We start from the raw sequence: 27,718 nt of genomic DNA, 5'->3' as shown, positions 1-27,718 counted from the left end.
TTTCACTTTAGCATTGATATTTGACAAGGTTCCCAAGTCTACTCAATTGGGAAAGAATAATATCTTCAACAAATGGTGCTGGGAAAAATGGATGTCCATTTGCATTAGAATGAAGATGGGCCTCTATATCACACCATATTAAAAAACAACAACTCAAAATGAATCAAAGACCTGAATATAAGAACCAGAACTATAAAACTTCTAGAAGAAAACATAAGGACACATCTTCAGGACCTTTTGTTAGGCAATGGTTTCTTAGACTGTATACCCAAAGCATAAACAACAAAAGAAAAATAGATAAATGGGACCTCATAAAAATTAAAAACTTTTGTACTTCAAAGGACTTCATCATGAAAATAAAGAAGATAAACTAAACAATGGAGAAAATACAGTCATACCTTAGAGATTGTAGGTTTGGTTCCAGACCACCGAAAAAGCAAATATACGATGAGTCATAAATTTTTTTTTGTTTCTCAGTGAATATAAAAGTAATGTTTACACAATACTGTAGCCTATTAAGTGGGCAATAGCATTATGTTAAAAAAATCCCAGTTTACATATCTTAATTAAAATGTGACACAGAGTCATGAAATAAGAACATACTGTTGGAAAAATGGCACCGAATGACTTGCTCAAAGCTGGTTGCCACAAACCTTCAATTTGTGAAAAATACAGTATCTGTGAAGCACAATAAAGTGAAGCACAATAAAATGAGGTATATCTGTATTTACAAACCATATATCCTATAAGGATGTAACATCCAGAATACATAAAGAAATTCCGTAATCCAACAACAAAAAGACAAACAACCCAATTTAAAAATTATATATTTGAATGTGGTTAAAAGGGGAAATTTTACATTGCATATATGTTACTAGAATAAAAATTAAAAAACCATCAGTGAACCCTAATGTAAGCCACAGATTATAGTTAACAGTACAATTAGGAAAATGTCCTTTCCGGGCTTGGTTCCCAGAAGTAAAATCACAGCTCTGGATCAGTGAGTGTGAAGACTTGAATGATTCTGATATGTACTTCCCAACTGCTTTCCAAAAGGGTTGTACCTATTTACCCTGGCAGCAGCAGTTTATAAGTGTTCCATGGTTCTCAGCTGCTTTTTTATCTAAATGGTGATATGGAAGCAGATTGCCAGGCATGATCTCCTGATGGACTAATGCTCCCAGGAGTCCTCTGGGAACAAGCAGGAGGAGGTGGGACTACTTCCTGGGCTGATGAAGAATCTGGAATCACCTTCTTCAAGAGCAATTTCCCTTGCTTATGGTTCAGAGCAGAGTCGAGGCATTTTAGAACACTGAGACATAGAAGGCAAAGGAAGCTAACAGTCAGAATTTGCAATTAGGGTTGCATTTAGACTCTAAAGATAGCTCTCATCCATGATGTTCTCTTACTTGATGCACTGAATTATGAAGTGAAATGTCTGTTTGGTATCAGTTCTCAGTTTATTTTAAACTATTTTATTCATCCTGTGATCCAAGACAAACAATATTTATTGCTCTTTATGTTGGCAGATATTTGTTACTACATCCCTAGGTCCTAGAAGACTGCCTAGAGATAGTAAGTATTCAGTCTATTTTTGTTAAATCCAACAGCGAATGAATGGCAGAATGTGTGTTAGAAGAGACATGTGACAGACACTGCTCTTTGCCAACCCAGTACGTATCTCCCTTTTCTTACTTACAACTGAACTTTCATTTTATTTGGTGCTGCAATGTATCCAGTGAATTAACTCATTTCTCAGACCTCCTACCCTTCAGGGGGTGGCCATATGACCAGTTTGAGATGTGGAGATGTCCTCTCAGGGTTCCTGACAAAGGCTTATGTTTTCCTGATTTTCTTCTTTCCTGCTTTCCCCTGCCTTCTTTCTTTTTGTGAGCCTTAGAGGTGGAGCAGCCATCCTGCCACCAAGAGATGACAAGAGGATGAAAGTCACAGTGAGGAAAGAAATGGCAGTCTGTAATGCTATCATGCGGTATTGCATCAGCCCTGGACAAGTTCTACTTTGGAGCAAATGAAGCTTTTTAGGTAAGTGGCTATGGTTAGTTGGATTTACTGTTGCATGCAGCTGAATGCAACCCTTACTTAATGCCAACATCTTAAGGTCCAGGAAATTTCATCTTGTCCCAAATCACAATGACAGGATATGCCAGAAAGAAGACCAGAACCCACTTCTACTTATTTAAACCATCTGCTGATTTCCCCAAATACCTTTTTCCTCTATTACCTATTTTAGATCAGAAGACTCATCAAAAGTACATTGTGAGTAAATGAGTTTTCAAATATTTTGAAAGAGACTTGATAAATATCTAATTGAATATAAAACAGTTTCTAACTGAATTGGTGAACAATGGACACCATGAAAACACTTATGAAAAGCAAGAGTTTTCATTTTATAGTACATGCTCTAGTCCAAATGTGAGCTCCTTAGAAGGGTATTTTCTTAGGTGGAGAGGAGAAAAAATTACCAGGAGGATTTTCAGATTTGAATGGTCTATGGTAACCTTCACATTTCATAGAAAACTAGGAATCAAATCTGATAAATTGTATTTAGGCTTTGATATTTCAAAACCTTGACATGACTTTCCATGTGGTTTTTTAGTTTTTAATTGTTAGGGAAGCCGAGAAAAGATTGGGGTACAACTGCGAATGCATATTCTCTTGATGTTCCTTCACTGTCTTAAAGAATGCACCCTTTAGCAATGTTTCTCAAAGAACTGCTTTTAAATGACATTCAAAAAGCATTTACACTCTTCCCATGGTTTTGTTCTTGGATAAATAGTTCTCTATTTTATAGAAGTGACTCAGATAAAAGAGAGAATGAAGGTCAAGTGCAAGTGGCATCTCATTTGCTAGATGAGATGACCCAGTAGGGAATCATTTCCATAAATCAACCTGAGTGTTTTTCTTTGTAAGCTGCAGAGAAAGTTCCTTTTGAATTTGCACTTCGTGCATTTGTCAGCAACAGGTAATTTCCCAAAGGCAGGATGAGCAAATCAAATATTCTCGTACATTATTCAGGAGTCATACATTTTGAAAAACATTGTAAGGATTTTAGTTCAGACATTTCCATTAATATATTACACAGTCAATTTCAATGGCACGTTTTTATGTAGTTGCCTCATACACTTTCATTGTTATTCCTCAGATGTTAATAATGTCAGATAACTTCCTCCAACTGATATGTTTACTCTTGGATCACTCTGCCCTTCTTTACATGTTCTTCACTGGCCACAATTCCAAAGACATATAGATGTCATGGGATCCTGAATAGCTCATCTACCTTTGTCTTATTCATCTACAACTCAGTTGTCATGCCAACCATGTGCCACATCTGAAAGTCAGGCAGGGCATTGTGGCTGCCATCTTGCTCTCAGCCTAAAGTCAAAGCCAACACTGAGGATGACAAAGCAGGCAAATCGAAGTCCTTGATGACCCATACCATGGAAAACTATCGGGAGCACACCTAGTCTCTGGATTCCCAGTAAAAAGGAAAAATGGATGTTCTTCTGGTTAAATCAGTTGAATTAGATGTCTATAATAACAGCCAAAGCATTTGTATTGATACATTTAGGATGGGCTAAACAAACCCTGGAAGCACCCCTAGATGTCACCCTATCAGCAGCCTGCCCATCCCCCATCCATCTGTTTTAACTTGAAATTCTTATAGAACATGCTTACCTGAGTGAGCAAATAAAAATACATGATGCACACTTAAATTAAAATTTCAGATAGGCTATGAAAATTTTTTTGTATAAGAATGTCCCAAATATTTCACGGGGCATAGTAATACTAAAATTTATTTTGTTGTTTATCTGAAGTTAAAATTGGACTGGACATTCTATATTTTATCTGGCAACCCAATTGTAGGCTCTTGGGAAGATTTCTGAGGTGCTTGTGTGGGTGGATGTGTCCTGTCCATCCTGGGGTACTGAAACCATATTTGCCCAGGAATAATTTTTAATTAAAGACCACCTTCTGGATAAGCAGTTTCCCAAATTAATAAAAGAGAATGACGGTGTATCTGCTTGACATTGGGCCCTTCCTTAGCCAAGGGGAGGTGGTCTTCTATTCCCTTTACTTTCCTTCTTTGCACCATTCTTGACCTCTGGACACTTGCTCTCCCCTAACTTCCAGGAACCCAGTGCCTCTCCTGTTGCTGTTTGAATAGGAAACCCTGGCTGGGATGTTCCTCTTGGGTCTGTGGTCTAAGGATGCATCTTTCTTTCCACACAACCAACCGTCACCTCAGGCAAAACCCCAAGAGGAGCTCTAGGCTATGAATGACTCACCCAGCCCCTTGGGGAGTATCTTTTTTTTTTTTTTTTGCTTATTAACAGGGATGATTCTCAAACTGATGTAATGAAAGCAAGATGGCAACATGAAGAGTTTCAGGCAGCAGGTGAGAATTTATTGCCAAAGAGCCTCTCTAGAAGTCGCAGATTCCGGCATCTCATTTTACTGATCCTCTTGGCTCAGGAGCTGACCAGGTGCTAGGACCCCAGCTTGCAGAGCCACCAAGGGTCCCTTTTCCACAGCAGCCTCAACTCATCCTTAATGGAAATGAGGTAAGTTCATTTTTCTCCTTAGTTAAGATAGATTGAATTATTTACTTAGGAAACTGAGGCAAAGCAAATAACCTGTCTGAATTTTCCAGGCTGCTATGATAGATACCACCAATGGGTCGGTTTAAACAACAAGAGTCTATTGTCTTGTGATTTTGGAGGCTACAAGTCTCACATGAAGGTCTTGTTTTCTTTTGGGGTCTGTAGCATACTTGTGCTGGCTTGCTGCAATCCTTGGGTTCCTTGGTTCTCATCAGTGCCTCCATCACATGGAGATATGCTTAGTCTTCTTCTGTGGCTTTCTCTGACTTCTGGCTTCTTCCAGTTTCTGGTTTCCATTGACTGACTCTCTGAATTTCTTTATAAGGCCTCTAATTATATGGATTAAGACCCACTTTAATTCAATTTGGCTACGCCTTAACTAATAATCACATCTTCAAAGTATCCATTTACAAATGGGCTCACATCCACAGGGATGTGGATTAAGACTGTCTTTTGTGGGGACATGAATCAATCTACTACATAACCCAAATCTTATCATTGGCTCCTTTTGCAGAAGCTACTCCCACCATCACAGGGCAGCCTGCTTGTCACAGCTTCCAGGAATCCAGATTTTGGACCTCACCCATCTTTTCCCACCTCCCCTGGATGAGATGAGAGATAAAGAAACACACACACGTATCCAAGGAAAGTTGGGTGTGCTTGAAGTCTGCTGGGACTTCCATGCTCTAAATACCTGCGTCATCCTTTGTACCACCTCCCGTCCCACCATCTCAACCCTCAGGTACCCTCTGGCTCCTGAGTGAAAGAGGGTTTTTTTCCCTATGACCTTGAGGGAACCACTTCTCTGACTTCAGGTCAGCCTGCCCTGTCTTTGCCTTCTGCCTCATCCAGAGAAATCTCTAAGCTGTCTCCATTTTCCTCCCTTCAATGAAGCCCAGTCCCCTCTCTACGGCTCCAGGGCTTCCCAGAGGCCATGCAGTCTTGGAGATGCCTCCATCATTCCCTGGAGTGGGTCTGCATCTCATCAGCTTCCTGCGATGGCCAGAAATAGACTCCCCCTCCTCACTGTTTCTCTAACAGTCTCTCTCCCCTGCCAGTCCACCTGGGTCCTGGTTTGGGTTGGTAGGAAGTCTCTAGTCCTTTCTTCATTTGCTTTAAAGATAAAGATCTTGCTCACAGGTGTCACAATCTTCAAAAAGAAGCATATTATTGTGATTCTAGAAATGAAAGAAATTATTTCATTGATGTGGAGACAGTGGCCACAGGAGTTGCTGAAGGCAGGGAGAGGGAAGAAGAGGTGTGATTTGGGGCATTTTCAGGACTTGAATTGTCCTGAATGATATTGCAGGGATAGATGCAGGACATTATATACTCTGCCATAACCCACTGACTGGACTGGGAGAGTGTAAATTACAATGTAAACTATAATCCAGGCTGTGTAGCAATGCTCCAAAATGTACTCATCAAATGCAATGAATGTACCACACTAATGAAAGAAGTTGTTGATGCGGGAGGAGTGGGGGGTGTGGGAAGTGGGGTATATGGGAACATCTTATATTTTTTAATGTAACATTTTGTATGATTTATGTATCTTTATAAAAAGATAAAAAAAGAAATGGGATGCATAGTGATTTAGAAAAACTAAATGGAGTTTAAAAACTTGGGGTATTGAAAGAGAAAAAATATTTAAACAAACAAAAACAAAAACAAAAGTAGTATTTGGTTGCTAAACCATGTCTAGCTCCCTTCCCTGGGGTCACTGACGGCAGAAAGGGGGTGATGATTGTTGTGAGAGAAACCAGTTTGTCAAACTGACTTCTTCACTGAGAGAACATGGGAGATTTTCCAGAGTGAATTCCCATTCCACTACCGGAACATTTCCATACATGGCCTAACTTATTTCTTCTTTTTTTTTTTAAGATGAGGAAAGTGATGGAAAGAGAGATTAAGTAGCTCTACAAAGGTTACACAACAGGAAAGGGACAGTCAGTCTTTGTTATAGCAGAGAGAAGTCGGGTGTAGGCAGTATTGAAGGCTAGGACACGAGAAGCTGAGAAGGAAGATTTATTACAACTGGCCAGACTCAGTGGACTCCTGTCCTAATAAAAACCGAGCCCCGAATAGGATTTTTGGGTTCCTTTTATACAGAGGATATAGGAGTGGGGAGTCAAAGGTGCTTTTATGCAAAAGGGCCTTTTTGTTAGTTTCTTCAAGTGTTTTATCTGAGTATCAGATAGGTTATATCCTGCAGGTAAGCTTGAGTTAACACATACCCCCCACCTTCCAGGTAAGCTTTAACACGAACCCCCCACATTCCAGGTAAGCTTTAATTAACACGTAGTTTGCATCCCCCCTGAATATCTGAAGTCTATAGAGTTTATACCTCTCAATTGGCTTTCCAGGGAACCAGGCATACTTGGATATAGAATAAGTTTGAATTTATGCACAGGCCATATTAGCTTCAAATTTGGGTCTGAGAGAAAGGGTCATGCTTCTTAACCTTGTCGTCCAGCACTGTCTTCTTCACTGTGTGTCAATCAACCCTATGTCCTTATCTCGCAGCAAGGCTGCCAGCCCTCTGGCCCAGTTGGAGTCTACGGGGGGTGGGTTGTGGGGGAAGTGGGGGGCAGGGATAGGGTAATTAAGGGCAGCATTCCCGCTGGGGTCTCTCTACTCCTTGCCCTGGAGCTCTTGCCCTCCTTTCAGAGTCCCCTATTTCAAAGGCCCCTGTCCCTGTTGCCACTGCCTTACCCAAATCCTAGAAAGCACTGGGAGGAAGGAGGGAATATGGACTCTAGAAGATCCATGGGATATTCTCTGAGTAATAGCTGAGTAATATGGAGTCTTGCTTCCTAAATTTTATAAAAACTATGCTTATGACTTAAAAAAAAAAATCCACACACAGTGGAGGAAACAAGGTAAAATGGGGGAAAAGAGGACAAAATTCTCATTTCATGGTAACAATATCACCTTTTTTTTTGCAAAATACATTACCGGGCACCAAACACTTAACACCAGCCCTGCCTGGGCTTGCATTATTATTATTATTATATTATAATTATTATTTCTATTGCACAGGTGAGCACAGGTGAGGAACCGTGAAGTTCAGGGTCTTGCCGAAATACATTCAAAGAGTAAAATACAGAACCCGAACGAATTCTGGATCTGGAGCTGTGTGGTGTTAAGTGAGTGTACTTTCTGTGGGTTTCCATTTCTCCCTGTGCTCCCTGCCTTGGTGAAAATACTCAGATTTCTTTGCCCCATGCTGGTGGGGAGCGGAGTGGGGTCGGATGCCTGCCGTTCTGCTTGGCAGTGGGGACCTGCCCCTCTGTTCTCTGAGCTCTTCATCATCCCCCACCGCCCCCCGCCAAGGGCTGAGACTTTGCCAGGGCTACAGCAATCACATCCACTTTGTCAGCCCTGCAGCCCTCCCCACCACCAAGCCAAACTGCAAGTCAAAAGTAGTTGTGTTCCCGCCACGCCCAGGATGGCTCCACTTAAAATTAAAGCACAGCATGTTGTTTCTCTCTCTCTCTTTTTTTTAAATTTACCATTTATTGTAAAGGGAGGAGAAAAATCTCTTGCCTTAAGGATTGAGCTTTCAGAAGGCTGTAAACATGGTGTTGCTGGAAGGCAGGGGTATTTAAAGAATGCGAACTGAAATTCTCTTTCTCAGCCCTTTAGTTCATTTGCACAGCGCGGTGGCATTTGTCGGGTGAGGGGCATTTCATGGCGATGGGGTCAAGTGCAACAAACTGGAAGGCAGAGGCCTGCCACTGGAGTGAAATTTTCTTATGCCGAATGACTGTTTATTTCTCCAGGAGGCCCTTGGCCACCCTCCATGCTCTGGCGGTGCTGAGCCTTCTGCTCTTCCTCAGGGGTTGGAAGCTGGCCTTGGCTTTGCCTCGCTAGGGTCCAGGCTTCTCTGGTGGCCTCTCCCTGAGGAATGTGGAGCTCAGCTTAAGTAGGGATTTGAGAGCATGGAGGAGCAGGAAGGTCCTGAAGTGGCTTCTTGGTTAAGCGCTACTTCCAGTCTTCCTGGGTCACCTTCCCAAAGCAAACACAGGAATCCCCTGTCCTCGTCACAGCTATGTCTCGACCAGCCCCAGAGCATCTTTCCAACCAGGAATTTCCAAGATTTGGAGGGAAATCTGTGAAGGCTCTGGCTCTGGCAAAATTAAACAGATAGAATCTTTCCTCCCTGCCTGGATCCTCGTCTGCTCCGATAAATTACAAGTAGTGATAATTCAGGCCGTGTCAAGTTTGATGCAAAAGGGGTGGTTGACCGGCTCTAAAGTGGCCCCCTGATCCCTGCCTCCTGGTGTTCATGCCCTTGAGTGTGGGCAGGTTCTGTGACTTGCTTCTGCCACATAGAATACGGCCAAGATGATGACCACGTGATTATATTATGTTACATAAGACACTGTCTTCCTAGAAGACTTGCTCTTGCTCTCCACTGGCCTAGACGAAGTGGATGACAACCCACTAAAAATAAATAAATACTGTGAAACTTTCAGTCCTATAGTCACAACCCAAGTAAGCTTGAAAATAGACCCTTCTCCGGCTGAGCCTTCAGGTGAGAACTAAGCCTGACTAATACCTTGCTTGCAGCCCTTGAGACCCTGAAGCAGAGAGACCCCAGCTAATTTGGGCCTAGAGTCCTGATTCCCAGAAACTGTGAGATAATAAATGTGTGTGTTGGAAGCTGCTAAGTGTGTGGCAATTTGTTACACAGCAATAGCTAACTAACACAAGGGGTCTGTTAAGCTTGTTATGCAGCAATAGCTAACTAATACAAGGGCTCTGTGGAATAAATTAATAAGAAAGTAAAGTAGCTACTAAAGCAAACAAGCAAGTAATCCTTTTAGAAAGCACCATTTGTATTTAAGGAACAGGCAAGTACTTTGACTTCTTAGCCATCCTTTAAAGCAGCTGTGACAGAAAATTTCAAAGAAAATATGGGAAAAGCGCTGGAGTTGCCACTTCCTGGATGTGTGCTCTTGAGGATAGAGCAATCCAGACAAAGAGAAAGGCAAGTGCAAATGTCAAGAAGTGGGAGTATGCCTGGCTATTTGATTCACACAGGAGGCCACTTTGACTGGAGCAGAGTGAGGCAGGGGACAGTGTAGGAGAGGAGGTCAGAGAGGTGAAGGACAGGCACTAGGGAAATGAAATAGGACTCATAAGCCCCTATGTGGACTTTGGCCTATACAGAATGAGATGAGAAGCCATTCAAGGGTTTGAGAGGTGGTGGGGGGAATGACATGACCAGCCCTTTTAAAACTAGCTGTGCTCTCACTCTTAAATTGTGAGCTGCTTAGGAGGTGAGCTATGGGGCAGCAGAGATTTTACTTCATCTCTGTATAACTCATGCCATCTAGACAACATGAGTGTTTGTTGAATTGAATGTGTAAATCATCCCTTATTGCTGTGAGATTCTTAATATTCTAAAGCTTTTATGTTCTTTTAACATTATTCTGTTGTTTAACTTGTATTGGAACTGTTGATGTAACTGATGAAAAAAAAGAAGTAAAGATATGTTAGAAAGTTGTGTATTAATCAGGGTTTTGCAGAGAAACAGAACCAGTATCTATATCTACATCTACATCTGCATCTGCATCTGTATCTGTATATTTTAAGAGATTTATTATAAGGAATTGGCAAGTCCATAGGGCAGGCCACAAGCTGGAAATTCCAATAAAGGTGGTGCTGAAGTCCTTAGTCTGGATTCTCCAGGGGAATTTGGCTGGCTAGAAATTCCAGCAAGAACCAATGCTGAAGTGGAGGCAGAAATTCTCTTTCTGACTTCTATCCTCAGTTCTGGCTTTTAAGACCACCAACTTATTGGACAATGAGACTCCCCACATTGCTGAGGGCCATCTCCTTTGTTAATTGTAGATGCAATCAACTGGTTATAGATGCAAATCCCATTTATGAAATATCCTCACAGTAATAAGAAGGACTGCACTTGACAAAACATCATAACCTACCAAAATGACACATGAAATTAACCACCCCAAGTCGGGCACTTCAGTTTTTTCAATCTTTCCCCAAAATTCAAAGACAACAAATGGACAGCTGTTATCTAAGGTGGAAGAGGGGTGATGTTGAAGCAGGGACAAACGGTGACTCTGTCAGAGAGGATGGGATGAAATAGAACCTTCTGGCTTCTCCTTAGGGGTAGGGTCCCTATATGACTTTGCCCAGTGCACCTGCTGCTTAACCTGTTGGTCTCTTATCAAGTTGACCTTGTGACACCCAGCATGTTGTTATTTTGAACACTTTTTATTTTCGTCCAGAAGAGTCAGGATTCCAAAGACATCCCTAGGACTAACGATTCTGTTGGAGTGTGTGAGAATTGGTAGCTATGAACATTCTGAGAGATGGGAGTCTACCCTCCTCCTCTCTGTAGCTTGGCCCAGGTCTCCATAACCCTCTCAGGGTCAAACTTGGGTGAAACTTAGGGTAGTACTGCTACATAAGGAGGCCGTGTCTGAATGAGGGTAAGTTGAGGTGCACCACCACAAACAAGATCTGGTATTGCCACTTAGGGAGCAGGACAGCTTCTCAAGTTAACATCCTTGTTAGTACCAGGGCTCTAGGCAAAACAGACCCTTCCACCTCCCTCTCCTCTCTCTGGGTCCAGGACATCCAACCTGTGACAAACTAGGGTCCTGCTCTTTCTTCAGGTCCATACTTCCCCAAGAAACTCAAAGTTGGGATTTCCCCTTCTTTCTGCTCCTGCCACCTACCCCTCATCGAGGGGTCTCAGTTCAGAGAGGATCTGGTTCAAGTCAAGGACACAAATGGGTCAGCCATGAATGGGCCTAACTCTATGTCTGTTCCAGAAGGGAATGGTAAAGGACAATGGTCTCCACTTGGAGGGTATATGTAGAGGATTTCGTGAGTGCATTTTTGTAACCTGGTTCCTTGTATTCCCCAATATCCAACAAGGATGAAAATGCACAAAGCCTGTAGATCGTGTTTCCTACCCTTGCCTCAATAGGTCACAGAGGAACATGTGATGGGCAGGCAGTGTTGGGAGCTGTGATGTAGGGTCTCCTGGGAATAAGGACAGTTCTACTGGTTGTGGTAGATTGAACTGTCCCCCACTGACATATTCAAGTTCTAACTCTCAGTCCTGTGAGTGTGAACTCCTTGTAAATGGTCTGTTCAATCTCACCTCCTAGTCTATGGATATGGACTCATTTGTAAATGGGATCTTTGAAGGGCCTATTAAGATGAAGCCAGTATGAATCAGAGTGGGCCTTAATCTGGTGTGATTGGAGTTATTGATTGCCAGCAAGCCACCAGCAGAACACTACAGACTTCAGAGAAGGGATAACTGCCAACACCTTGTTTTTGGGTTTCCAGCCTCCAAACTATGAGCCAATAAACTGCTGCTGCTTAAGCCAACCAGTCTGTGGTATTTGTCATAGCAGCTCTGGTAAACTGAGACCATGGTCCTCAGGGCTTTGAGGAGCCCATGGCCCCCAGAAAGAGTTCAGTTTATGAGGCTTTGAAGAACAGTCCACATCTTGGGACAGCTGGTGCCTCCACCCCAGCACAAACCCTGGCCTCTCATCTCCTCTCTGCCTAGAGACCAGTACTCACTGAGTCTTGACAGCAGTGATGGCAGCTGTCTGAGTGGGAATTCTCCTATTTGCTCTTTGGAGACAACATGCTTCCTAAATGATGAGGTACGGTAAAAGCTAGAGAAAGAAGAGGTCCTGGAGTTGATCCAGTGCTATGGTCCAGGAGCTACCAGGCCCCGTTGGGATATGAACTTAGACCCTTCTAAGGTTCTGCCACTTCACCAGGCTCTACTCCGTCCCACAAGAACCCTCACTGATGTGCTGCATGGGAGAGTCAGAGCCTTTCTGGTTTTCCCTCTCCTGCCAGGCTCTCTGGAGTCGTCTTTCCTATGGTTCAGAGAATCAGTATGCCTGAGCCCAAAAAAAGCCTCCTTGGAAAAGCAGAGCATGGCTGCACCTGCCCCCGCAACTGCAGTGAATATGACATTGATCACTGAGTCACAGCATCGTCCAAGCTGCCAGTGGAGCAACTGCCCATGAAAAACAACCACATTATTCTAAAAAGTACTGGACTGATTTTCTCTTCATGAATCAACATGGCTCGACCTATTCGATATACTTAAGGAGGATGCCTCTTCCCTGATAGAGCTCACATAGCAGCCAATGCCGATGAAGCAAAGGCTCAACTTTCTTATGGTTTGAAAGAATATATGGCCCAGTGCTCATAAGAGAGGCTAGCAACTGTTCAAATGCTTCTCCAGTTAGTCGCTGGTCTGGGAATCCTCTGCTTGTTGGATTATAATAGGATATCCTGTATATGGGAGGAAGGAGAGAGAGAGAGAGAGAGAGAGAGAGAGAGAATAAATGCTAACATGGAAAAGATGGGTGTGGAGAAAGCTATTGTATTATTCCAGGATGTGGGAGATAAGGAGGAATCAGTCGTCCTCGTAGCTGTTACCCCTGTAGAAACTCCTCCACATCTGCTCATTCAATCCCCAAGACCAGTGAAGGGAAACTACCAAGGAAAATGCACAGACTGGTCTGGGAGAGGAACAGGGGTTTCCTTCCTCTGTGCTTTTCCACTTTCAAATCAAAGCCTTTTCAAATGAATATTTCATTGCGTCCCTGGGACCCACCAGCAGCTGTCTCCTCTATATTCAAGAACTGGGTTGTCTCCATCTTCATTTAGCTGAGAGCCAAAAGGGCTGTCCCTGGTCCCTGTTAACCACGCTAGGAAGAAACGTGATGGGAGACTCAGGGGACCTGTGTTCCTGGCCTAGAGCCCCTGTGACCTTGCTGTGACCCAGAACTCTCTCCCACCTACCCCCTGCAGTGTGCACACACGTTCTCTGAGCCCCTGCCAGCGGGTGGGAGCACAGCACCTGCTCATCAGACACTCAGTGTCTGTGCCTGCAGGAAGGACCTGCAGCACCCCTCCAGAACTCTCCAGCCCCTGGGCATGGCTCTCAGCTCCAGCATCCCCGCCTCTGGCTGCTTCTGGCTGAGGCCCCCCAGGTACCCCAAGTGGCCCTGTGTGTGATGCTATTCTCTCTCTTTTGTTCCAGCTGAGGCTGATCTGCCTCTCAGGCATCCTGCCCCCTTCCCTGGCGTTGGCCATGGTTACAGCATTGCTGTCTGGGGGTTTCTCATTCCTTTCACAAAGGGAGTAAAAAATGTTGGGATGTCTCCTTATTAGAACCCTTCTCCTTGGGGCTTAGAACCTTGGGTCCAGGAGCGAGAGGACGAGTCAGTGGGAGATGGGATGAGGGAGAATGCTGGGTGGCAGGGACTGTGATCATCTATGGGAAACTTCCTTAGGGTTGAATCCCCAACCCCACCCCCAAGGCTCCCAGGGGTCATCAGTCCCTTGTAGAGATAGACCTATGGCAAGCTCACCCCTCTGCCCCTGCAGACACACTTGGACGCTTTAGTTCCAGTGGGCTTTGCAGTTCAGACTCTGAGCTGGATCCTGCAGTTGTGTCTTCATCTGCACTGCTACCGAGCACTGTCGAGGGGTCTATGTTCTCCTGCACAGCCGTTGACTCTGGAGGCCATGGCTTTTGCAACTAGAAGGGGTCCTGGGCATGTGCTGTCAACAGCAACTCATGCTCCTCAGGAGAGATGTGCTGCTGGAAGCCTGCAAGGATATAAATGTGTAATAATGCTCCTGCAAAAGTATGGTCTGGTTCTCCTCAAAAACTTGGGGAGTGATAAATGAATGAGTGAACATCATATTAGTTTCTCAAACTTATCTTTCTCAGATTTCTTGGAGGATCTGCTCTCTAGGTCAGAACTTCTAGTCTAAATGACCTCCTCCTTCTCCTTCATCTTCATCTACTCATTATCCTTTCCCCTTCTTCCCCCCTCCTCTTCCTCCTCCTCTTCTCCTTTTCTTCCTCCTCCTCCTCCTACCTCTTCTTTTCCGCCTCCTCCTCTTTCCTCTCCTCCTCCTTTCTCTTTCTCCTTCTCTTCCTCCTCCTCTTCTTTTTCCTCCTTCTTCTCCTCCTACCTCTTCTTTTATTCCTCCTCCTCTTCCCTCCCCGTGTCTCCCTCATCTTTGTGTTCCCCCTCCTCTGCCACCTTTTTTTTCTCAAGCCCAAACAAATCTCTTCTGAACACAGTTATTGCATATTCCTTAATTTAGAAACCACTGCATTATGTCCAACCAGAATTCTTCCATAGTCATGAATTTGGGGGAGATATAAAATGAGTTTCCGGTATTCATGTATTAAGCATAAAATGCCCTCTCTTCCCTCCCTCATTTTTGTACCCCTTCCCACACTTTTGATGAATTAGAAATCTCTGGCACATGCTCATTACATAAAGAAAATGAGTTATGAATATCTGTGGTTATCACCAGGAAAATAGGGGGAAGTAAAGAAGTGGGAAACTGAGTAATCCCCAATACTACTAGCACAATCATAAAAGGATAGGCTGCCCTCCTGACCTGGAGGAACAAATAAGCTAAAAATAAGTAGTGCCACTGTAGTTCAATTAAGTAATGGACTCTACTCTTGTCCTGTGTGCTAATGAATAGGCAGGCAGATTTAAAGGATGGGTGGGCATGAGATGCTAAGGCTGAGCCAAAGAGAAAATTTGACTCACTGATAATCCCGGGAGTCTGTGTGTACACACACAGTTGTGAACTATGTGTCTCTAGAATTTTCCAATCTCCTACCCACCTATTAGCAGCTGCTCATGTTTATCAGCTGCAGCAGACTAAGCTTACCTGAACCAATTCCAAGCAAATTCCAGGCATTTCTTGACTTGCTCTGGATCAACTAATTCCAAAGCCTGTAAATCACACAGGGGCCATCAAGTGGCCATCAGCTTGAGCAAAAGAGGGCAGGCCTGGGAGAAGACACATGAGTTGCTTGAAGCGAAACTTGAAGAGGCAGGCAGGAAAAGTGCAAAGCACACCCCTCTCCTTCCACCAGGTGCACACTCCGCTCCCTCCTTGCTGAGCTTCCATAAAACAGGATCCTGACAGGAGGGAAACGGGCTTCTCCTTGCCCTCCTGTCTCAGATGCTCGTCTATAAAATGTGCTTATTTTTTATATAAAATATGCAGTGCCTACCTGAAAGGTGAGAGCTGGACCTACATTTCTGAGCACCTCTGAACTCCACTTGGGGGAGACACCTTAAAAAAACCTGCTTTATTTGATATCCCTTGATTTTTCATATGTTACTAAATTTCTTATGTCTGCTTTTATACTGCCTCTATTTCTCTAGATTACAGACCGATGACAAAGTCCACATCTTTTCCTATCCCCTTTCCTGCCAATCGTGATCAAATCCATCCCACAACAGATCCCGCTCTCTGGGTGTCAGAATCCCCCATCCAGGCCAGTGGGGTGCAACATGGAGCACCCCAAGTTCTCCCTGGGCTGCAGAGCATGGGACAGAAGCATCCACCTGAGAGAGGCAGCAGCTTTGGAGAAGTGCAGGCACAGGAAAGGCCAATTGTTCATTGTGGAGGGTCTCAGCTGAGAAGGAGATTCCAGGTACAAGCTGACAAGACAGAAACCACCGAAACAGGACAGGACGGCGATAATGCAGGGCAGAGGTTGGAAATGGAGGCTGAGCAATAGCTCATGTCGAGAGCCTTGGAATAGCAGTTGGCTCTCAGGGATGTGCCCGGCAGACAAAATCACCCCTGCTGCACAGCTCAGGGGTTAACCCTGTGGAAAACACAAGCTTCTAACTGGGGGGGTGGGAAATGCACATACACCCACAGGCCATTAAACACAAGGCAGGGAGTTTACACACCGTTCCCTGGGTGCCAAGGAGATTCCTGGGGCTTGGCTTTACTCAACTCATTTTATCCTTACAACAAACCTCTGGGATAAGTACTATTTTCACCCCATTGTACAAATGACAAGACTGAGCATGAGGAGGTCTGGTCCAGCTGGTCACGCTCACAGCTGGTATGTGAAGCACTGGGTTTTGCCTCCAGCAGTCTGGCTCCGGAGCCTAGAAAATTAACTCTCAGGCTTTAGCGCCATGTGGGATTTTAACAGTAGGGGTTTTAGTCACAATTGCAGACTGAAGGGCAGGGATACTTCCAGGTTTCCTTGACAACTGGCCACTGCGTCCCCCTGGGGGCTGCACCTTTCAACTAAGTGGATAGAGGAAAAAACTGTCCAAGGGGCTGGGGGCTGATGGGTGTGAAGAGACGGCCTGGTGTGGGCGAGTTCTTTCACAGGCTCTCTGACTGTCTTTCTGGCCTTTGTGCTCCTTCCTAGTCATTTCCACAGCTGGATGTGGGCAGAACCAGGAACTCGGAGGCTCCTGTGCACTCTCGCTGAGTGCCGCGGGAGCAGGGGCTCCAGGTCAAACACTCCCGCCTGTTTCTCAGGCAGGTGAGCTTTCAGGTGAGGGAGAGTGTGGGCTGTTAGCCAGCGCGGCCCGTGGGGCACCCAGTGACTGTCCAGTGCTGGTAAAAATGATGGGTTCCTTCATACAAGCACTCGTATGAAGAGTAATAATTTTAAAGGAAGAAATCACAAGACCAGAAGGAGCCTGTGACCAGATAAAGAGAGCAAATTTAGACAGCCAGTCAGTCAGAGTTGGAGCAAGAGATCTCCATGGGACAGAGGACTGCGAGCACAAGAGGGCTACAGACTTCAGAGAAAACACAGCCTTGCAGATGCCTTGATTTTGGATGCCTTGACTCCGAAACTTTGAGACAATAAATTCCCACTGTTTAAGCCAACCCATTGTGTGGTATTTGTCATAACAGCTCAAGCAAACTAAGACAACATCTGCACCATCCAGGCTTCCTCTAAGGCTTAACACGGAGTTTATTGCAGCAAACAAGCATACGCCATTCGCACCCTTTACTCCCCAGACAAGTGGCGGGAGGAGCAGTGAAGGAAGTCTTAGGAATGACTCAATTACCTCAGTGCTAGTAGTATGTACAGGAGGAAAGGTCAACTGGCTGAAAGAAACAGCCTTTGATATTAGTTTTCTGCTTTGCTCTTTTCCTAATATTTGACTTTTATTGTGGATTAGCATCATTTTATCCAGCAAGGACTTTGTAGCATGTATTTCTGAATCATGGCTAGTTAATGAAATTTCCATTTTTGTTAAGCATTGAAAATGATGTTTCAGAGATCTAGCTAGCTCACATGTCACCGTGTATGTGTGTATTTATTTTGTTTGCTAATAAATGCTAATAGCAATAATGAGTCACATAGCAGGAGCAGTAGTTGGTACAATGATATCTTGCTGCATTAAGTGAATAGTGATATACCAGCTACTTTGTCAGGCACTTTATACTAATTTTCTCATTTAAGCTCCAAACAACCCTATGAGCTGGGTACTATTCTTAACTGCATTTCACGGATGAGGAAACTTATGGACAGAGAAACTTGTCCAAGGTATTTAGTGGACACATAAGAGCCAGAAAGAGTGGTCTTACTTAGCACCTTTCTTGCTCGGGCTAAGAAGTAGTACCGGTCTTACCTTTTTCCTGACACTGCTTCCTTCTTTTGCATTACTTTCATTATTGGGAGTCACTTGACTACCAACTAGAGACTGAGCTCTGTGCCTTTTCTCATTCTCTATTTTCCTCCTTTTTTTCCTTTTTTCCAGATTGCAACATAAGCATGTATATCTACTGGTCCATCACCCTGAAAGTGTTAGAGATTATTAATAAATGAACACGATTTGATCCTCATCATCCTGGGACTCCCAGGCCAATGAGAAAGGAAGACTAGTTAACAGATAATTACAGTGTAGTTTAATAAACGCTTTGAGAAGCTCAACAGAGAACTGTGGAAAACTATGGGAGCACAAATAAGAAATAGACTTTTGAGCAGAATTTATAAGAAGGTGGGTTTACCAGATGAATGAGTGAGCCCAGGGAGAGAGAATGGTAGGGGCAAATGTATGGAAGTTGGAGTGTTCCAGGATCTTCAAGAGAGTAGATAGGAGTGGATGTGGCTCAAGCAGTTGGGCACCTGCCTCTCACACTGGAAGTCCTGGGTTTGGTTCCCGGTGCCTCCTAAAGAAGATGAGCAATGAGTGGACACGATGAACAGACACAGTGAGTAGAGACAATGAGCAGACACAACAAGGGGAGACAGTGAGCAAACAATATAGTAGATACAGCGAGCAGACAATAAGCCAACAGATAAGGGAGCCATGTCTGGGTGGGGAGGAAACAGTAGATCCTTGACAAGCTTAGACGTAATGTTCATAGCTTTGGCAATTTTGAGTGATGGCTGGACCCGGACCCCCACTCCCAGAGATTCTGATTTAATTGGTCTGAGTGTGGCCTGGAATTTTTAAAGCTTCTGAGGTCATTCTGATCAATGTCAGGGGAACCACTGAATGAGAAGATGGAAGACACAACCTGTTGGAGATGTGATGGGGGCTTGGCCTCCAGCTGCAGCTGTGAGGAGCAATGTCATGAGAAAATATTTGGGATGAATTTCAGGGATGGAAGTAGCAGTTCTGTAGATTGTCTAGTTGTGAGTGGCAAAGGGGCAGTAATCAAGATAACTCAGAAGCAAGATTGGTGACATTTAGGGATCACCAATATTGGGTTGGTGTTTTAAGCCACAGGACTAGAAGTGATCCCTTGGAGAGAAAATGTAGAAAGAAGAAGACCAAGGATGAAGCTCTGAGGATGGCCATGGAGGAGTTGAAGACTGAGGAAGAGGAGTGGGGAGGCAGAGAGAACCACAGGAGAGCAGTGTGGTACCATGAGAGCAAGAGGAAGGAAAGCATCCACAGTGGAGAGGCACTTGGCTGGAAGAGGTGAAGGAGAGAGGGCCCACTGGATTTCACAGTGAGGGTGGCTGGCAACTTCCAGGAAGTATTTTCAGGTAGGACAGGGGTCAGAGGCCAGAAGAGAGTGTGATAGAAGGTGAACTGAGGCTGAAAAAGTGGATATGTTGTGTGCAGAAAATTGCTTCAAGAAGTTAGATTGTGGAGAGGAGTGAGGAGATGTGGCAGTGGCTGAAGGCAAAAGTGGAGTTGAGGGAGGATCTTTTAAGTTGAGAGTAACAGAATAGGTTTATGTGCTGTTAGGAATGCTCAGACAGGAGAGAAGGAGAGAGCAAGAAAGAGAAAGCAGGACAGGGAAACAGACAGAGAAGGAGGAGGAGGTGAAGAGGGAGGAAGAGAAGAGGAAGAAAAGGGAGAGAGAGAAAGCAGAAGGAGGCAGAGACAGAGAAAGCAGGAGGAAGAGACGAAGAAGAGGGAAGAGCGGAGAAGGGAGAGCACAAGAGAAAGCAGGAGAGGGAGACAAAGAGAAGGAGGAGGAGGTGAAGAAGAAAAAGAAGAAGGAGGAAAAGGAGAAAACGGGAGGGACAAAGGGGGAGAGAGAGAAGAGAGAGCAGAAGAGAGGTAAACAGGCAGCGAGAGAGAGAGGAAGAGGAGGAGAAGGAGGAAGGAAAGAGAAGAAGGGGAGAAAGAGAGACAGAGAGAAGGGAGAAAGAGGAGAGAGGAAGGGAGGAGAAAGAGAGAGAAGTCTTTGGGAAGGGACTGGCCATTGAGGGAGCTAAAGCTTCCTCCGTTTTGGCTGAATCAGTAAGAAAGGGGTCAGCAAGGGTAGCTTTGTAAATCATGATGGGAGACAGCGAGCCCCTAGCTGACAGATCATTTTCTTAATTGAGTCTCAGGCAGACATCAGTGGGAGGTGAGGTTCCTGGTGAGGGGTGGGACTGAGGAGCAGAGGTAGGAAGTTTGAGGAGATTAGGGAAGAATGGGGCAGTCACTGAGGAGGGAGAACAGGTACCAGGGAGTGGCGTGGGTGCGGGCCACGCCGTGTGTTCTTCCGAGGATGGCCTTCCCCTAATCACAGTGGCCGCCATGTTGCGCATTTTCTTTCCACCAAGAAGGCTTGGCGTTGCAGAGCAGGCACAGAGAAGGGAGAGGGTGGACTTCGCCCAGGCATGGGGATTTGCCGCCTTTCGGTGATTTTAACCAGAGCAGTTTTAATAAAGTGGGGAGAAAGAGGTTGGATCCCAGGGATTGAGGAGGAAGTGGGCAGCAGGGGCCGTGGCTCTGAGCCGCCCAGATCGCCCTTCAAGAGCAGCTGCTGGGAAGGGGGTGGTTGCTGGCAGCCTCCAGCGTCCTGCCTTCACTCCTCCGTTGACAAGGCCTGGCTCTCCCAGCTGGCTGGCAGGACTGGCGGCATCGTGGGGCTCTGGATTTACTTTGGGTTTTTAAAACGATGCCTATGTTATTGTTACCAGATTTCTTTTAGGTTCTTCGACTATGCTGCAGAAATGAATTTCAAGAGCACGTTGGGTGAGTTAGGTCAGTAATTTATTCAGGCAGGGAGGGAAGAGAAATGGGAGAAAATAACAGAGCAGGGGTCCCAGGCAGAGAGGAAAGGGCTGAAAAGTGATAAAGAGGGCTGATTTACAGACTACAATTTCCCAATGTAGGTTATTAATCCCTAGGTTTCCTTGCGTGGTGATCCAAGCGGGGGAGAAGGCAGCCCGAGTTGGGGTCCAGAGGCAAGAGAGTAAGAAAGAGAGAGAGAGAACTCAGGCCTGGCGCCACTTTTTGAACTATCAATTATTCCATCCCTTTGTTAATAGGAAGGAGTTCCAGCTGTTTCCTGTGCTGATTGATTACCCCACCCATCAATCAGCCATGAGGGCCCAATGATAAAGGCCTTGGGGTATATCCAGGGCTTCTCCTGGCATCTAGAAGTCTTTGTTCTGAATGGCAGAATCTTGGGGGTGGGGGTCTTCCAGCAGCCGTCTTGGGGTTATTGATGTCCACGTGGACTCATCTACTGATTCCCTATCTTACGGCTTCATTATTTCTTATTGTTGTATAACAGATGACACTGAAAACAACATCCATTTTATTATCTCACAGTTTCCATGGGTCAGTGGTCTGGCCCAGCTTGGTTGGGTACTCTGTCCAGGGTCTCACGTGGGTCCAGGGCTGGGGTCTCATCGGAGGCTTGGGGTCCTTCCAAGCACATGGGGGTCTTGGCGGAATTCATTTCCTTAGGACTGCAGAGCTCTTTAGGATTGCTTCCTCTGGGTCAGCAGGAGGAAGACGAGTCTCTGCTGCTTCAAACCTCTTACCCCCAGACGGACTTGTAAAGGGCTCGCCTGATTAGGTGAGACCCACCCAGGGTAAACTTTCAATTCACTGAAAGTGAGCAGGTTAGGGACCTAATTACATCTGCACAGACTCTTCATCTTCATCAGGTAACATGTGTCCTATTCTCAGGTCCCACCCACACTCAAGGGGGTGTGGATTATAACGGAAATACATAGAAGGGAGTGGAAATCTTGGAGGCCATCTCAGAATTCTGCCAACCTGGACATTTATATCAAGTGAAATGAAAAAATAATTGTTAAACTTTTCTGACTGCAAAAGCAGTATAAATTCACATGACAGAATCTGGGATCTGCAAAGATCTACAAAAAGGGAGATTAAAAATCACTCATAATGTCAGTCTTCTCCCAAGAGATAAACATCATTATTTTGGTTTATTTGTCTTTATATAACAGGACCATAATTCAGAATCCTTTTTAAGCTTAGCATTAGATGACGTGTTCTTTGAGAATATACATACGGCTCCATTATACTCCATCATATGAATATACAGCAATTTACTTGTCTTTTTTTCTGGTTTACATTTTGGTTGCTTCAATTTCGTAGCTATTATAAATAATGTTGGTGAATTTACTCTGGTACATTTTTTAATCACTTGCTCAAAGATCACACTTTTCACTGGAAGCTTTTGGGACGGAAATACTTAAAGTGGTGGGAGCCAGGTGCCAATAAAAGAATCCATCAGAAATGGAAAGCTTCCCCAACTTGAACAGTTTACTTGAAAAATAATGTTAGTTTTTCTCTGAGCATTTACTGAAGAAATGGGGGATGACATTTGTCCCGGTTTACCCAACTCGTAGCGTCTGCTTGGCGGGATGATTTGTGTGTGCCGTAACTAGAGTTTCAAAATAGTTCCTGGAGGCAAAGTTCGGAGAGTGAGGAAGATTATGGGAAAAGATTATGGGAACCATGTTAATGGGAGAATTCCTAGGGCCACATGTGCTTGCCGAAGACAAGAGGCATGTACAGAAAGTATCAGTGAGACCCTTATGCTTTGGCCTTGAACTGTTCTCCAAATTCCTTATATGGAGATAGGGTGGGATTGGGCAGGAGACAGAGTAGGAGATTTGGGAGGAAGAGGGTCCCTGGCTGTAGAGAAAAAGAGAAAATTCCCTTTGTCTGGGAGACTTGAGCAGCCTGCCCTGGACTGGCACGCAAGCTGCCTGCAGACGCAAGCTCTATCAAGTGATTTTAGAAGGTTCGGTCTTTGGGAGTTTGTCTTTCACCTGGTTAGCAGCACCCCTTCACAGTGAATCCTTTGTGCCCACGACAACTTGAGGACATGCCGGAACCAAGGGGTAAGAATGAACAAATAATTACAGTTACTAAATCATTATATAGAGGCCTGTAGAATACCAACGGCAAAAATTAATATCTGAAATTACTGAAACTGGCTCGACTTAGCCTGGTCCTCTATTATGATGGTCATTCTAAACAGATCTCACCCCTGATTACGGTTAGTCTAGACTCAGCCTGTCCCTGTGTATGCTCGCTGGTGTGACGGTCATTCTAGACTGACCTTACCTTAGTTTATGGTTATCCCCAAACCAGGCTCACCCTTGTGCCCGTTTATCATGGTGGTAACCACGCCGCCATCTTCTGTTTAGCAGCCATATGACATACCTTGACTCTGACCTTTGTTCTACGGTATCCCCCTCCCGCAGATGCCTGGGGTTTCTGATAATGATTGTAACTTTGTGACTCACCCTGGTTTGGTACCCGCCCCCATTCTGTTCAGTTCCTTAATGTTTATTAATGAAGGAAACTGTGCCAGCCCCACCCCTAATTATTCGTTAGCATCCTGCTGTTATAAATATCTAATTTAATGCAGTTCCAGGAGCAGTTTCTGGAGCCACTAGGCCACTGACCTTGGCATGTGCAAACAAATTCTTCCTCTCTTGGAAACCCCAGTGTCTCAGGAATTGGTTTTTATTAGTGCCCCCGGGAAGTCAAGAACCCGGTTTGCTCAGCATCGCTGCCAGAGTTGCTGGAGTTCAGCACTGAGCCAGGCACCCCGTGGCCCTGCCTTGGACCCTGTCCATGGAGCTCAGTTACTGGAAGTGCGGGGTGGAGGCTTGCGCCCCAGCTCACTGGCGAGGCTCTCCTGCAGACCAGAAGGCCGGGGAGGCAGCATGTTGTTTTTATTTTATTTTATTTTTTATTTTATTTTATTTTATTGACTTTGTAATAATATTACATTAAAAATATATATGTGAGGTCCCATTCAACCCCACCCCCCCCACCCCACCTCTCCCTCCCCCCCAGCAACACTCGTTCCCATCATCATGACACATCCATTGGATTTGGTAAGTACATCTTTGGGCATCTCTGCACCTCATAGTCAATGGTCCACATCATGGCCCATACTCTCCCCCATTCCATCCAGTGGGCCCTGTGAGGATATACAATGTCCGGTGATTGCCTCTGAAGCACCATCCAGGGCAGCTTCATGTCCCAAAGACGCCTCCACCTCTCATCTCTTCCTGCCTTTCCCCATACCCATCGTCCACCATGTCCACTTTTCCCAATCCAATGCCACCTCTTCTATGTGGACATTGGATTGGTTGTGTCCATTGCACCTCTCTGTCAAGAGGAGGCTCAGATTCTACATGGATGCTGGATGCAATCCTCCCACTTTCAGTTGTAATCACTCTAGGCTCCATGGTGTGGTGGTTGTCCTTCTTCAACTCCATCTTAGCTGAGTGTGGTAAGTCCAATAAAACAGATTGTAGGTGCTGGAGTCTGTTGAGGCTCAGGACCTGGCTATCACATTGTCAGTCCAGAGATTCAAATCCCCTAAATATATCTTAAACCCCAACATTAACTGCACCTCCAGCACATTAGCATGAAAGTCTTATGAAGGGAGATCCCATCTGAGTCCAGATTCATCACACATAAACACCATTTCCAAAGAGGGGCCATCTGACCTGGTAGTTAACCCCATCGGCCATGACCATAACTCCCATGGGTCTCTTTAGCCCTCAAAGGAACCAATATCTGGGGGTTGTATCTGCTTTATCTGTCTCTCTGACTCTGCTCAGTTGTGTGTTGTTTTTATTTTAGAATTTTCTAGGAGTGTACGTATGTGCGGGCAGAGGGAGTGTGAGACCACAGAGCAGGACTCGTTCCGCCAGGTACAATCGGAGGCGCCCCGCTGCCGGGCCGCCGGGAAATGTTGGGGCAGCTGGACCCGGGCGCCTTGATGATGATGAATAAGATTTGTTTCATCCCTCGCCAGGGCAGCACACCTGCGTTCCCTTTCCAGGTGCAGTGGAAGCCACTTCTCCCTGGCAGTTATGCAGAAGGCCTTTGCTAGGTTGAGTGTCTTCGGGGAGCAAATGGCTCTTCCCCCTGGGGAGGGCGTAGTCCCTCGGTCTCCCCAGCCAGCGCTGCCCTCTGTCTCTCCTCCCCCAGATGCAGCACCGCGCAGGGGAAGCGAGCTCGGAAGAGCCATTCACATGCTAATCAACGCCCGGGGCGTCTCCAAGCCGCCACCTAAAAGGAAAGCCTCGCTTTTGCTTTTCTCTATTGCAGCAACAGCGAGGACCCTAACAAGGGGTGTGGGAAGTGTGATTGTGTTTTGGAAAGAATGACTCACCGTGGCCTGTCCACCGTAAATCTCTAGGAAATAGCTTCGCTTGCAAGACTTCCGAAATCCTTTCTCAGCTAATGCACACCCGCATCGTGGGGATGGGGCGAGGGGGGCGCTCTTGCCCCCACTGCTCGTCCCCCAGAGGACATTTGGCAGTGTCTGGAGACCCTTTTGGTGGTCATGCTTGGGGGAGGGATACTACTGGCATCTAAGCTGGTGGGGGGTGGGGGTTGCTCCCCTACGTAGGACAGCTCCCCTGTCCCCAACAAAGGTTTATCCAGCGCAAAGCTCAATAGTGCCAAGATGAGAAACCCAGGCCTAGACCGAAGTATTCAATCGCAAGAAGCTTGGCTTCTGAATTTACACAGTTAAATGCATGTATATTTACATAGATAGACAAAGATAGATAGTGAGGTTTGCATGGGGTCCATTTGCCAAGGCTCTATTTAGGGCCTACTTTTCAGCACTTCCCTTAAAGCAAGATTGGTCAAGACATTCCAAATAGCCTCAATTTGGGAGAAAACAAACCAACCAATGTCCAAATCTATTTGGCTGGCTGTAGAAGTCTTGTTTGCATAACAATGAGACAGTTGAAGCAGAAGAAAATCCCCTGGTGTAGAATTGCCTCGATGAATGTTCCATTGAGAAAAAATGCTTAGCTGGTACCACAAATACTCCCCATTCCCAAGGTACCTCGCACCCATATCCCTCAGATTTTTCTATCTATAACAAGAGGATGCTGATACCTGCCTTGGATAATTCAAAGGGTTCTTTGTTCTTATTATTTTGAGGAAGCATCTATGAACACCATGCTTTGTAGGATCAAGTAACAATAATATAAGACATGCTTTTGAAAGCGGGTGTATGGGATGATGAATTTTGGAAGAGGGGTGCAAAGAAACATTTTATTTGGTGTGCTCTTAGCAGGATGCTCTAAAACCTGGCTTCTTAAATTATGGTCCACGGGTAGACCAGGACACTTACCTGGGAGCCTGATAGAAATGCAGAATCTCAGGCTCCACCTAAACCCACTGTCTTAGTTTGCCAGGGCTGCTAGGACAAATACCACACCATGGGTTGGTTTAGACAATGAGAATTTATTGTCTTATGGTTTTGGAGGCAGGAAGTCTAAAATCAACGTCTTGACAGTCCATCCTTTCTCCGAGGGTTGTAGCATTAGAGTGCTGGCTTGCCACAATCCTTGGCATTCCTTGGCTTGCCTCTGTGCTTCCATCACGTGTTTCTCCTTCTGGTTTCTACTTCTGCTCAGTCATCTGTGTCTGTTTAGATTTCTTCTCCTTATAAAGACTTCAGCCACTTGGAATAAGGCCCACCCTGATTCCATTTGTCCTCATTTCAATCGGCTCTTCCAAGATTCTATTCACAAATGAGTCCGCACCTTCACTTATAAAAACACCTTCAAAGTTCCTATTTACAAATGGGTTCAACACCCACAGGAACATGATGGAGACTTTGAACAGGTCTTTTGCAGGGCATGATTCAATCCCCAACACCCACTGAACCGGAATGTGCATTTCAAAAAGACTCCCAGGGTGATTCATGTTCATGTGCATTTTAAAGTTGGAGGAGCACTGTTCTAAGGTGCCTTTGAGCCCTAAGATTATTTATAATTCAAAGAGCTGGCCTCCCTATGGGCACTTGATGCTAAATAAGATTTGTGGATGCTTCTGGGTACCACTTCCCTCCAATCCTTTCTTCATTACCCATGAGCCCTCAGGGTCCACTAGTGAGGGAGAGTGTCTTAAATTATCAGGTCATAAATTTAATATCAGAGACCATCTTCCACTCCTATAACATGGTGTACTTGTACCTTTTAATGTTTTCAAAAGTTTTAAGGGAAACGGACTTTGGCCCAGTGGTTAGGGCGTTCGTCTACCACATGGGAGGTCTGCGGTTCAAGCCCCGGGCCTCCTTGACCCGTGTGGAGCTGGCCATGCGTAGTGCTGATGCGCGCAAGGAGTGCCGTGCTACACAGCGGTGTCCCCACACAGCGGTGTCCCCACGCAGGGGAGCCCCACGCGCAAGGAGTGCATCCATAAGGAGAGCCGCCCAGAGCGAAGGAGGGAGCAGCCTGCCGAGGAATGGCGCCGCCCACACTTCCCGTGCCGCTGACGACAACAGAAGCGGACAAAGAAACAAGACGCAGCAAAAAGACACAGAAAACAGACAACCGGGGGAGGGGAGGGGAATTAAATAAATAAAAATAAATCTTAAAAAAAAAAAGTTTTAACACCTTAACTTGATATTTGGCTTAAACAAACCCTAGGTCTGCGAATGGGCTTTATGACCCCTATCTGAGGAGAGAATCCATTGATTTCATCACATTCCCAAAGGGGCCTTTATTTTAAATATGAAGAATCATCAGTTTGGATTCATTCATGCATGCATTC

General features: G+C 45.3%; 1 long non-coding RNA gene across 1 annotated transcript; it reads left to right on the top strand.

Moving 5' to 3' along the window:
* Nucleotides 1-1,531: 1,531 nt before the first annotated feature.
* On the top strand, nt 1,532-27,718 carry LOC139437383 (uncharacterized). The gene is made up of 3 exons (XR_011647138.1): nt 1,532-2,043; nt 7,662-7,768; nt 27,336-27,718. It is a non-coding gene; the product is annotated as an uncharacterized lncRNA (long non-coding RNA).

Source organism: Dasypus novemcinctus, chromosome 22, assembly GCF_030445035.2.
Source record: "Dasypus novemcinctus isolate mDasNov1 chromosome 22, mDasNov1.1.hap2, whole genome shotgun sequence".
Lineage (NCBI taxonomy): Eukaryota > Metazoa > Chordata > Mammalia > Cingulata > Dasypodidae > Dasypus > Dasypus novemcinctus.
Note: the sequence above shows the minus strand (reverse complement) of the source record. Positions and strands in the feature narration are given on the sequence as shown.